This window comes from Microtus ochrogaster (assembly GCF_000317375.1).
Source record: "Microtus ochrogaster isolate Prairie Vole_2 chromosome 14 unlocalized genomic scaffold, MicOch1.0 chr14_random_1, whole genome shotgun sequence".
NCBI lineage: Eukaryota > Metazoa > Chordata > Mammalia > Rodentia > Cricetidae > Microtus > Microtus ochrogaster.
This window is the reverse complement of record NW_004949096.1, coordinates 3601126-3611300: the sequence shown is the minus strand read 5'-3', so window position 1 is coordinate 3611300 and position 10175 is coordinate 3601126.

Below are 10175 nucleotides of genomic sequence, written 5' to 3'. Positions count from 1 at the left end.
CTTTCTTTCTTTCTTTCTTTCTTTCTTTCTTTCTTTCTTTCTTTCTTTCATTTTCACCATCATTGGTTTCAGAGTCTTTTCCTTGGGTCAGGCATATGAGAAACAACATAAAACACCATTTCTACAGGACTGACTTTAAGTGTCAAATATTTTTTCAATACCAAATTGGCAATAACTTAAACACATGGTTACACTTCTTTATAATGAGGTTAGAAAATAGACTTTAATTTGGGAGAGGAAAATCAAATGGGCATTTGTACTTACATGAAACTGTAATATAGTTAAACATTTTGTTTTAATTGCTAATTAATGAATACTGATGTTTTGTCTGCATATATGTTTGTCTACGGCATATATGTTTTTGGTACCCAGGAGGTCATACGATGTTAGATTTTCTGAGACTGCAGTTACACAGCTATGAGTATCCTTGAAAATGCTAGGAATTGGACCTGGATCATCTGAAATAGCATCCAGTGCTCTCAAATGCTAGGCTATTTTTCCAGCCCCTTTATTTAAAATCTTATATTTCTCCTTACTCTATTTGTTCTTTCGGTATAAGACTTACTTCAAATTATAATCTGATATCATTAGAGTATTTTGTCAAAGTACCTGATGCAAAATTGTTAGTGGTTAAAAATGTTTTTGAATAAGTTAATTACAAAAGTGTTTAGCATCAGTGCTAGTAGATATTCCAAATTCTATAGGACTTACCTAATAATCTTCCAAATTTTTGTTGAATAATAAAATCCATTAAGAAATAGCTTACCCAGTGAGCTCACAATGCAGGTATGTACATATTAGAGAGCACAGATTAAAGAAACTTTCCGCTAGGCTAGCACATTGCTATTATTTGAGCGGGTCCTGCGTACACACTGCTGTGATGATAATTATCTCCTCACTTAAGTTTTACTGGAAACTGTTTCACTGGCTGCTATTAAGAGCAATGTCGAACATTCTCCACTTGCTCCATTAAGCAAAGCAGCTATTGCTTTTAGCACTTTCCTTATCATCCTTGATACGTGATGTTTTCCAAAGGGTTCATTCCAGTAAGAATTAGGTTTGCTTAAATGTTCCCATTGAATAGAGGTTTTATCCATCAATACTGTCTAGGAATATTTATGTGGAAAACTTTCCATATTGAAGAAACTTCTGGTACCTCTGAGTACAAATGTCATTTCCAATGAATTTTCAGACAATAGAAAATGCTAAATAGTATTTATTAGTTATGCATTGTTCCGTATTATAGTTTATAGACTCTGGATAGCAATCATTAATTAATCATTCATATATATCTATATATTCCTTATGTCCCATTCATGAAGGTAAAAAAATGCAGATATTGCAGAGGAGGTAAGGGTCTAAAGGTTGTCACAGCTTGATTTAACTCTAAATGTCTTAAGCCTTAGAACTCAAACCCTAGATTAAACATGAATGTCTTAAACCCTATATATCTTTGAACCCCATTCATCTTTGTGTTCAATGAAGCTAAAATCCAAACTTATTTTATAATATGAACATAAGACTATGAATATGAGACTTAAGTAGTTATAAAATAATGCAGAAAACTAGATTTACATCCAGAAATTTTCAATAAATGATACTTTTAAAATTTATATGTCAATGTTTTGAGTATGTGCCATAATTTACACAATATGCTACATACCATGTATATAATTGTTACTTCACTTCAATTTCTAAAGTGGATTAAACTGACATGAAGAGTTACGAATGTTCTAGTAAGGTCAGGGTTCATCTTGTCACCCCAGAGATGCTACTCTGTTGACAGACTTACAGCCTAATTGGGGGAAAAAAGAAACATTTAATGAGGTAATAAAGTCATTATAGATAGCAGTTAAACTTTTTATATGAACAGTTTTTAAAATGCCTTATATACTACGGGAAGAATTTTATTCTTTCCATTCATATTTACAAATGGAGAAACCAAGGCCAACACAAGCGTAAGCATTTTTTTCCTGGCTTTACATAATTAATTGCTATCTTTAAATATTCAGAAACTTGGGCTAGGACAGTAGCTTAAGGACAGGCCGCCTACCTTGCATGGTCAAGGCCTTGGATTTGATCTGAGAACCAGAACTGGAATTTGAAGCTGGGACATGTGATAAGAGCTAGCGTAGTGTCCCCTCAGTCAGGATGCAATGAGCCAGTGTTAATATGCTTCACGGAACACTGAAAGGACTGGGTTATCCATATAAATAACATGAAGCAGTTGATAAGTAGAGCTTGAAAACAAAGGAAAAATCACGTTACCTAGAAAGAGCAAGTTGAACAGTTCTGTAAAGTGAGACAGCATAATCTACAAGCAAGATTTGAAAATTCAACACGTTCAGTCACAGTAAATAGGTTTGTTTGGTTGATTCAACTGTACAGAAACGATGGAAACAACTTGCACCATAAGATTTGCTGAGAAAAGCATCCAAATGCTTTCAGGTTGGAAGGGGAGTTGTGTAGGTAGTTACTGAAAGAAACATGAATGATTGGCTGATAAATTTGGCAGAAATCTATTATACTTTCTTAAAATTCTTTCAACGGTCATGACTAAATGAAAACTTCACTGAATTTGACATAAGAATCCACAGGATAAAAAATATAAACTCATATCTAAAAGTATATTGGACGAGAACAGAAGAATGTGATTTTTAACACAGATAAATGTTTAAAATGGTGCAAAACGTAGAAGCTAACTTACTCATCCAGCGACAGTCCAAATAGGTAGATGGATATTTGATTTCTATATTTAATTTTCTGTTTGTTACCAAGACTTATCATCCTACATGTTCTATTTCAATCAGTTTCTAGGATATTTATCATAGCTGCGGCTAATATGTTAGTGGACGCATCCGATGTGGAGTCTTAAGTTGAGAGTGCACCTACTTTCTGATGTATACTCAAAACAATTTTGTTCTGTATAAAAACATTTCCTATGTCTTTCTTTGGTTATTATGCTATTGACTAGCAAGTAAGGACTTTATGTATTCCCACAACCAAAGAATTAGCAAGCACTGTAAATTCATTTTTTTTGGGAAATTTAAAAACTAAGGAGGCTTCCCATCTCTAGTTTTTATTGTACTATTTATATTAGTTAGTGTTGAGACTAGAATGCTATAATGCAGGGTGAAAATTACCAATGTCATCCCAGTTCCGATCATCATCTTACTACACATGCTGTCATCAACCCTCTCGTTGATTCCGTCAGCACAGGCTGCTAAAAGAAAACATGTTGGACTAAGTAGCCTAAGCAGCAGACATTTATTCTGAAAGTTCTGGAGATGACAAGTTCAAGATGAAGCTGCTGGCATATGGGCTGTCTGAAAGGACACTTGCTTGTGTACAGATGGTGGCCTTCTTGCTGTAGAATCAAAATGATGGTAAGAAAAGGACTCTGGTGTCTCCTTGATTTACCAAAATATACTTACTCTAACGTGAGCCTTCATCCGCATGCTTTCATCGAAATTTATTTATCTCCTAAAAGCATTGCTTTCTATTGTTATCATACTGGTGGTTAAGGTTTCATAATAAGCGTGTATGGATGATACAAACATCCACCCCACAACAGTCATCATCCAAGCAACATCATTGTCACTATTGTCCCCCAACCTCTTCTTTCATCTCTACTTGTCAATACATTATCACTAACTGCAGTTGCAGTTGTGACAGAATATTTATGAAGGCTTATTTTATCAGACCCAAATTATGAGAAAATTATATATTTTTTCACATTCAACAAAAGAAGAAATGATGTTCAGGTGACTCATATCCATTTATGAATTAGAAGATCAGGAGCCTCAATAAAGTATGAACTCTATATTTTGATCTCTTTACCAGCTTCAATCTACAATCCTGTCCATATATGTGGGAAAATATTTCACAGAGTCATTAACGATACTATATATTTTCTTGATCTATTTTTAGATATTTTGAACTGTATAATTTTTTTGCTGGGTGAGTTGAGGTCGGTGAGCAGTTTTGCGTCTTTTATAAGGTATTCAAAATCTCTTAGCTTCTTCCTAGGCTATTCCGGTAGTAGCTAGGCTCAATCACAGTGATAAATTTGTCCCTAGACTTTTTCATGTGTTCCTTGGAGGAAAATCACTAATGAGTTTACAAGCCAATGAGCTAACTTTCTGGAAAGTATTAAGTTCTTGGAAATAGTTTAAGGTCATTTTTTCCCTCATGTAAGATAACCTAAAACACTAATTTCAAAATCCAATTTTATGTATTTCTTCACGCAAAGTGGATGAGCATTTTAGATGTGGGATAGGAACAAGAAGTTATGAATGTTCTTGAATATTTGTATGCAATCACAAATCAGTTATTGATGCAGGTATCCGCACTGAGTGAGCAAGTAGTAGATTACACATGATGATTGCCCACTGTGATAATCTCAGTTGCTATGTACTTCTTGGTTTTTTCTTGAAAACTGATACATCAAATATACTTCAATTTTGAGAATAGCAACTATTGAGGATAATTTTGATGTATCAATAGTACTATGTAGAAAATTAGAAAATGCTTCAATCAACACTCAGAAGTAACTGTCTCTAAAACAACAGTTGTTTATAATTTTATGTGTTTTCTTCCAAGTAGAACTCTAATTTTCACCCTTTTACTTCCTCCCTTGCTTCTGTCCTCCTGGTCTTGACAGTCCTGTGGACTTTCTCATAAGGCTGGCATAGCCTTTTATTCCTGAATACTTTAGCACACTGCCAGGCACCCAGCACACGCACCGTCATACTTCTTGTATTACTGTTCTAAGTGCAATTAGAGACTTTGTGAAATTCTTGCATTCTTTCAATATATCATTTATTTTCATCCAATCTTGTGACATAAAGATCATTTCAAAGTTTAAAGAATATTTTCCTACTCTAAACTTACTACAGAATGAAGACCATCAAACAAAGCTATTTTGTGGATAAGCCCACGCTAAAAGGCAGAGGGATCCTGCTCAAGGCCAAGCAATTAATCAGCGAAATAATATCTTTCTGCATTACCATCTGTCTACTCTCGTCCCTATGTGAATTTATTGCAAAAGTAAGCACTAAAGAAAAAAAGGCATCTGTTGCTGAATTTAGGCTGGACGTCTTGTTCATGCAAACCTTTGGTTTCAAGTGATCAAATCACTTATAAAATGAGCATTTTAGATATTTTTGGTTTTAAGTGTAGTGCTCATAGTGAAACAAGTAAAAAAGTTGTTATCGAGTAAGTCCCACACAATATGTAAAATGAAAATAATCCCAGCATGCTTTTCACGGTGGTGCTATGTCAAATTCTTGGACATTCTGTAATAGTGTCATTGTTTCTGAGCCTGCTGGGTTGCTGGGTTTGCCTCACCAGTGACTGACAAGGTGTCTGAAAAGTTGTTTTCTTGTCTAAGGAAATGTTAAAATGGTTTTTAAGATAATAAGAAGGAATCCATTGTAATGCAGTATTTTTGGGCTCTGGTTTTCCTAGATGTCTAGAAAGTGAGTTTTTTTTTGACAACTCTTTAGAAAATTTACTCTGAAACTTCTGCTAGGCCACTGACTTGACTTCTCTTTCCCCCTCCTCAACAATAGACTTGGAATTAGGTCACCTTATAATCATTTTCTTTATCATTTTTCTCATTTTTTTATTTTATGTTTCAGTTAACAAGTATATTCAATTCCTTATAGATGTAGATTGATAGAAGTAGGTTATTAGCATGTGGTATATTAAATGTGTCCAAAAAAATCAAAGGAAACCCCCAATAAAGATCACTTATCTTTTAAGTAAGATTTGAGTGAATCAAAGGATTTAAATCTGTGAGACTGAAATAAAGGAATGAACAGCAATGGTGGTCCACTTTGAGGCACAGACACCGAATGGAAAGATACCTAATACAAAGACTTTAAAGAATATCGACTGGGCAATGGGAGAGACCCAATGGTTTGAAGTCTCACATGCCCCTTTCCATATGGAGTGCATTTTAAATTGGATCAGTGAAAGAGATTGGATATAGCAGAAGCTAATGAGGCCACATTATATCTGCCCCTTGGTCTTTGTACCATGGCCTCTAGGAGAGTGTTCCCTGATCTCTATCACATAGTTAATGCAAATCTGTCACCTTAATCACAAGATTCTGAATACACACAGACACACACACAAACCACAGAGAGAGACCCTTCCATACGTAGACACACACACATACACAAACATACAAACATACCACAAACACACACACACACACACACACACACACACACACACACACACACACACTCAGGCTAACTATTCTAAGCAGGTATAAATATAACAGATAAAACACATTTTTAATCATTTATGTATTACAATGATCTACTAATATTTTAGTTTTTTTCAAACACACAACAGGGTTCTCTGAGCTTGTAATAAAATTCTCTGCATTTGGCTAAGGAGAACCTGCTTTGAAGGATCCTAAACTCTAGGGTGGGAAGCAAATAATCTAGTATTTAAACAAATAAATGCTGAATTATAACCCTGAAAAAAGTGTCAAATAATGTGTTATTGTGAAGATAAAAATGAGGACAATGAGAAAATGTGAAATTTCTTCACCAGAACAATGCCCACTCAGCATGCTTCAAATGATCTGTGAATTAATTCTCTTTCACTTCAGGTATACCTCGGGGACTACTTGTATAGGACAAAACATACACACATGTATAATGCTTGGTACTTTTTTACAGGATTTTGATACAGCTCTTTATTTTGGAGATTCTTAAAATACAAAATAATGAGAACAGTAATGTCAATTATCATGCAAAATGCAATTATTTATTAATTTGATTTGATGATTTTAACTTGGTTGTAATTTGAATGTAGCATCATGCAACTGTGCCACATCAGGGCTAATACTAAATTGCCAATACGTTAATGATCTGCATCCCATTGTTCAATTCTTCAAAGAGCTAAGAAAAACCTACTCCAGCTTTGCTATCCTGTTCATCCATTTATTTATTCACGATTAATTTAACGGTAATTTTTACAGATATCATGACATCTAACTTTGCAGAGTGGATAATAGAGGGTGACTCTTACCTTTAAGAGACTTAACACCAAATGTAGCCAGGATGTGGTGACAGCTCTCTTCAGTAGCTTATATAAACAAATTGAGATTTTTGACAAAAATTCTTAATCCCCCTTTGAGTAGATTAATCTGTCCATAAAATTACAGTGTGCTGCACAGCACTGTTAATAGCTGACTCCCCAGAGCTAATGTAGTTACAGGGTTATCAGTAATAGGGGTTTTAATTTTAATTACAAATGATACAGAGACAGGAAAACTAATGTGTGATTGGTATAGATGAAACCATTTGCTAGCCAATAGCTCTATTTCACTCAACTCTGTTTACATTTCTTGCAGGATAATGAAAATTCTTATTTAATGATGTCCTAATATATCATTTCACTAATAATTCTACAAAACAAAATGAACATTGTTTTCACTAACATTTGAGTTCTAAACTAGAGTCAGTCACTAATGGTAACAATAGTGAAGATAGCTATAATAATGACAATGGGTATTAATTAGTAATAGAGAATATATGTCAGATACAACAATAAGTACTTTTCAATGTGCTTTTTATTTTATAACAAGTAACAGAGAAAGCCTACATGAACTAGTAAATGCCATATATTTTACACATTGTACAGCCATATTTAAAGCAATACCTCCCAGTTTGGAAGCTGTTTAATTATGTGAGGCATGCCATTTCTGCCTAACAGGTTGGGTGTTAAGATGAATTTTGAGGCTGTGTTATGGCTTAGACATTCTCTCTCATGGACATGACAAAGTCGCATGCTGGTAACTGTTACTACTGTATGTAGCAGTTTCCATAGCACAATTTGTGTTTTGCCTTTATAAGAAAAATAAAAATTCTTCAAACCATAAATACTTCTAACCATAATTTAAGTATATGCCATTGATTGTATAATTTATGCTCAAGAAAAGCACATGATGCCTTGTAATCAGAGACTGTTCATTTATTTCCTGGCTGCCCAGACCCAAATAATCACACAGAAACCATAGTAATTATGGAAATGCTTGGCCAATAGCTTAGGCATATTTTTATCTAACTCTTGCATGATGTGGGAGGTCCTTCTGTCTATGTGTTGCTTTTATTGATTAATGAATAAAGAAACTGCCTTGGCCTGTTGATAGGGCAGAACTTAGGTAGGTGGAGAAAACTGGACTCAATGTGGAGAGGAAGAAGGCAGAGTCAGAGAGACACCATGGAGCCACCACCAGAGATAGATGTGCTGAAATTTTGTATGACCTTGTGGCGATACACAGATTAATAAAAATGTGTTAAATCCATATGTAAGAGTTAGCCAGTAAAAAGGTAGAGTTAATGGGCTAAGCAGTGATTTATATAATACAGTTTCTGTGTGATTATTTCTAGCCTAAACTAGCCGAGTGGCTTGAAACCAACAAACAGCTCCTCCTCCAACACTTGCATCTTAAATTAACCCCTAATTCTTGTCTGTGTTTGCCACATGGTTTGGTACCTTTTATCAGTGACACATTCTCATCTGGCTTCCTCTGAATCTGAATGATGACTGCAGACTGAGCCTTTTCCCAGAATTCTCGTATTCTGGTTTTGCCACCTATACTTCCTGCCTGGATACAGGACAATTAGCATTTTATTAATCCAATACAACTGACAAATCTTTACAGAATACAAGACCACTGTGCCACAGTAATGCATGGTCTCAAAAGATTGAAAAAAATAAAATAAACAAATCTACATAGTAAGTATCATTTATTTTTTCCAAGTATATTATCTTTATTTTATCTTAGTTAAATTTATTGAATTGAAAAAAAGGATTTGATAAAAAGTCACTTTTTATTTTTATTTGTTGCCCTATTATTTTACTTTATACACACACTCTTCTGTGTTTACAAAGGAATACTTTGCAAATTTTCCTTCTTAATTTTTAATAATTTATCTAGCTTCACTTCCTAGAAGCTAATGTTAACATTAATTATTATTAATCTTAATAAATTATGCAAATAATATATACATCATTCTATGTGTATATGTATATATAGGATATAATTCTATATCTATATATAATCTATATAGATACATAAAATTTTAGTTTTTCATTAAAATGTATGAAAGTCATCAAAGAGTTAGAAGTGATTTTATATATCTAAATCAATATAATATTAATATCAACAGAACAAAATAACAAAATATGCACATCCCATGTTCAGAGAAAGTATTTGATAAAATTCAGTGTCTTTACTGAAAGCATATCTAAATAAGAGCTGTATCTCAGGATAAAACATCTATGTGTGTGTGTGTGTGTCTGTGTGTGTGTGTGTGTGTGTGTGTGTACTATCAAATGGTTATCCCTGCATGAGTGGAGACAAACAGAACACTCTGCTTCTAATGTCTAGAATAAGATAAAGATGTCTATTTTCTTTGCTTTACTCAACCCGATTTTTGAAGTCCTATCCTAAGCAGTCATGCAACAAAAAGAAACAATGGTCATTAAATTTAAAAAAAAAGGGAGATTAAACTTGTTCATTTTGGCAGATGCCATCATCATACATATAATAAAGACAAAACTGCCAAAGCCTTCTTAGGACTAATAAACAAATAAGCAAGGTTATAAGAAACAAAAACAAACAAATAAAAGTTGATAGCATTACCATAAACAAATAAAAAATTGGTAGATAATAATATTTGTAAATTATCTTAAATAAAAATTCAAAAATCAATCCCAGGTAAAATAACTGACAGAAAACAAAATAATTTATCTAAAAAGGAAAAATAATCTACAATAAAAAAATAAAATACCATTAAAAAAATAAAATGAAAGAAACAAAGATTCCCCATGTTCATGGATTAGAAGAATCAATATTGCCAATACACATTTGGCAGATTACCATTACATTGATTTTTTTTTATAGAAGTAGAAAAACTAAAACTAAATTTCTATGGGTCTCTAAAATATAATAGACAAAACTACCTTGAGCAAAATGTATAAAGCAGGAGATACATGGATTCACCATAAATTAAAATGATGTTTTAATCAAAATATTATAAAGTTAATATAAAAATATGTACATAGAGTAAGGAAACACACTTACAACAAACCCATTTAGATAAACACAACCAATTATTGGCAAGCTTATAAAAATACTCTCTGAA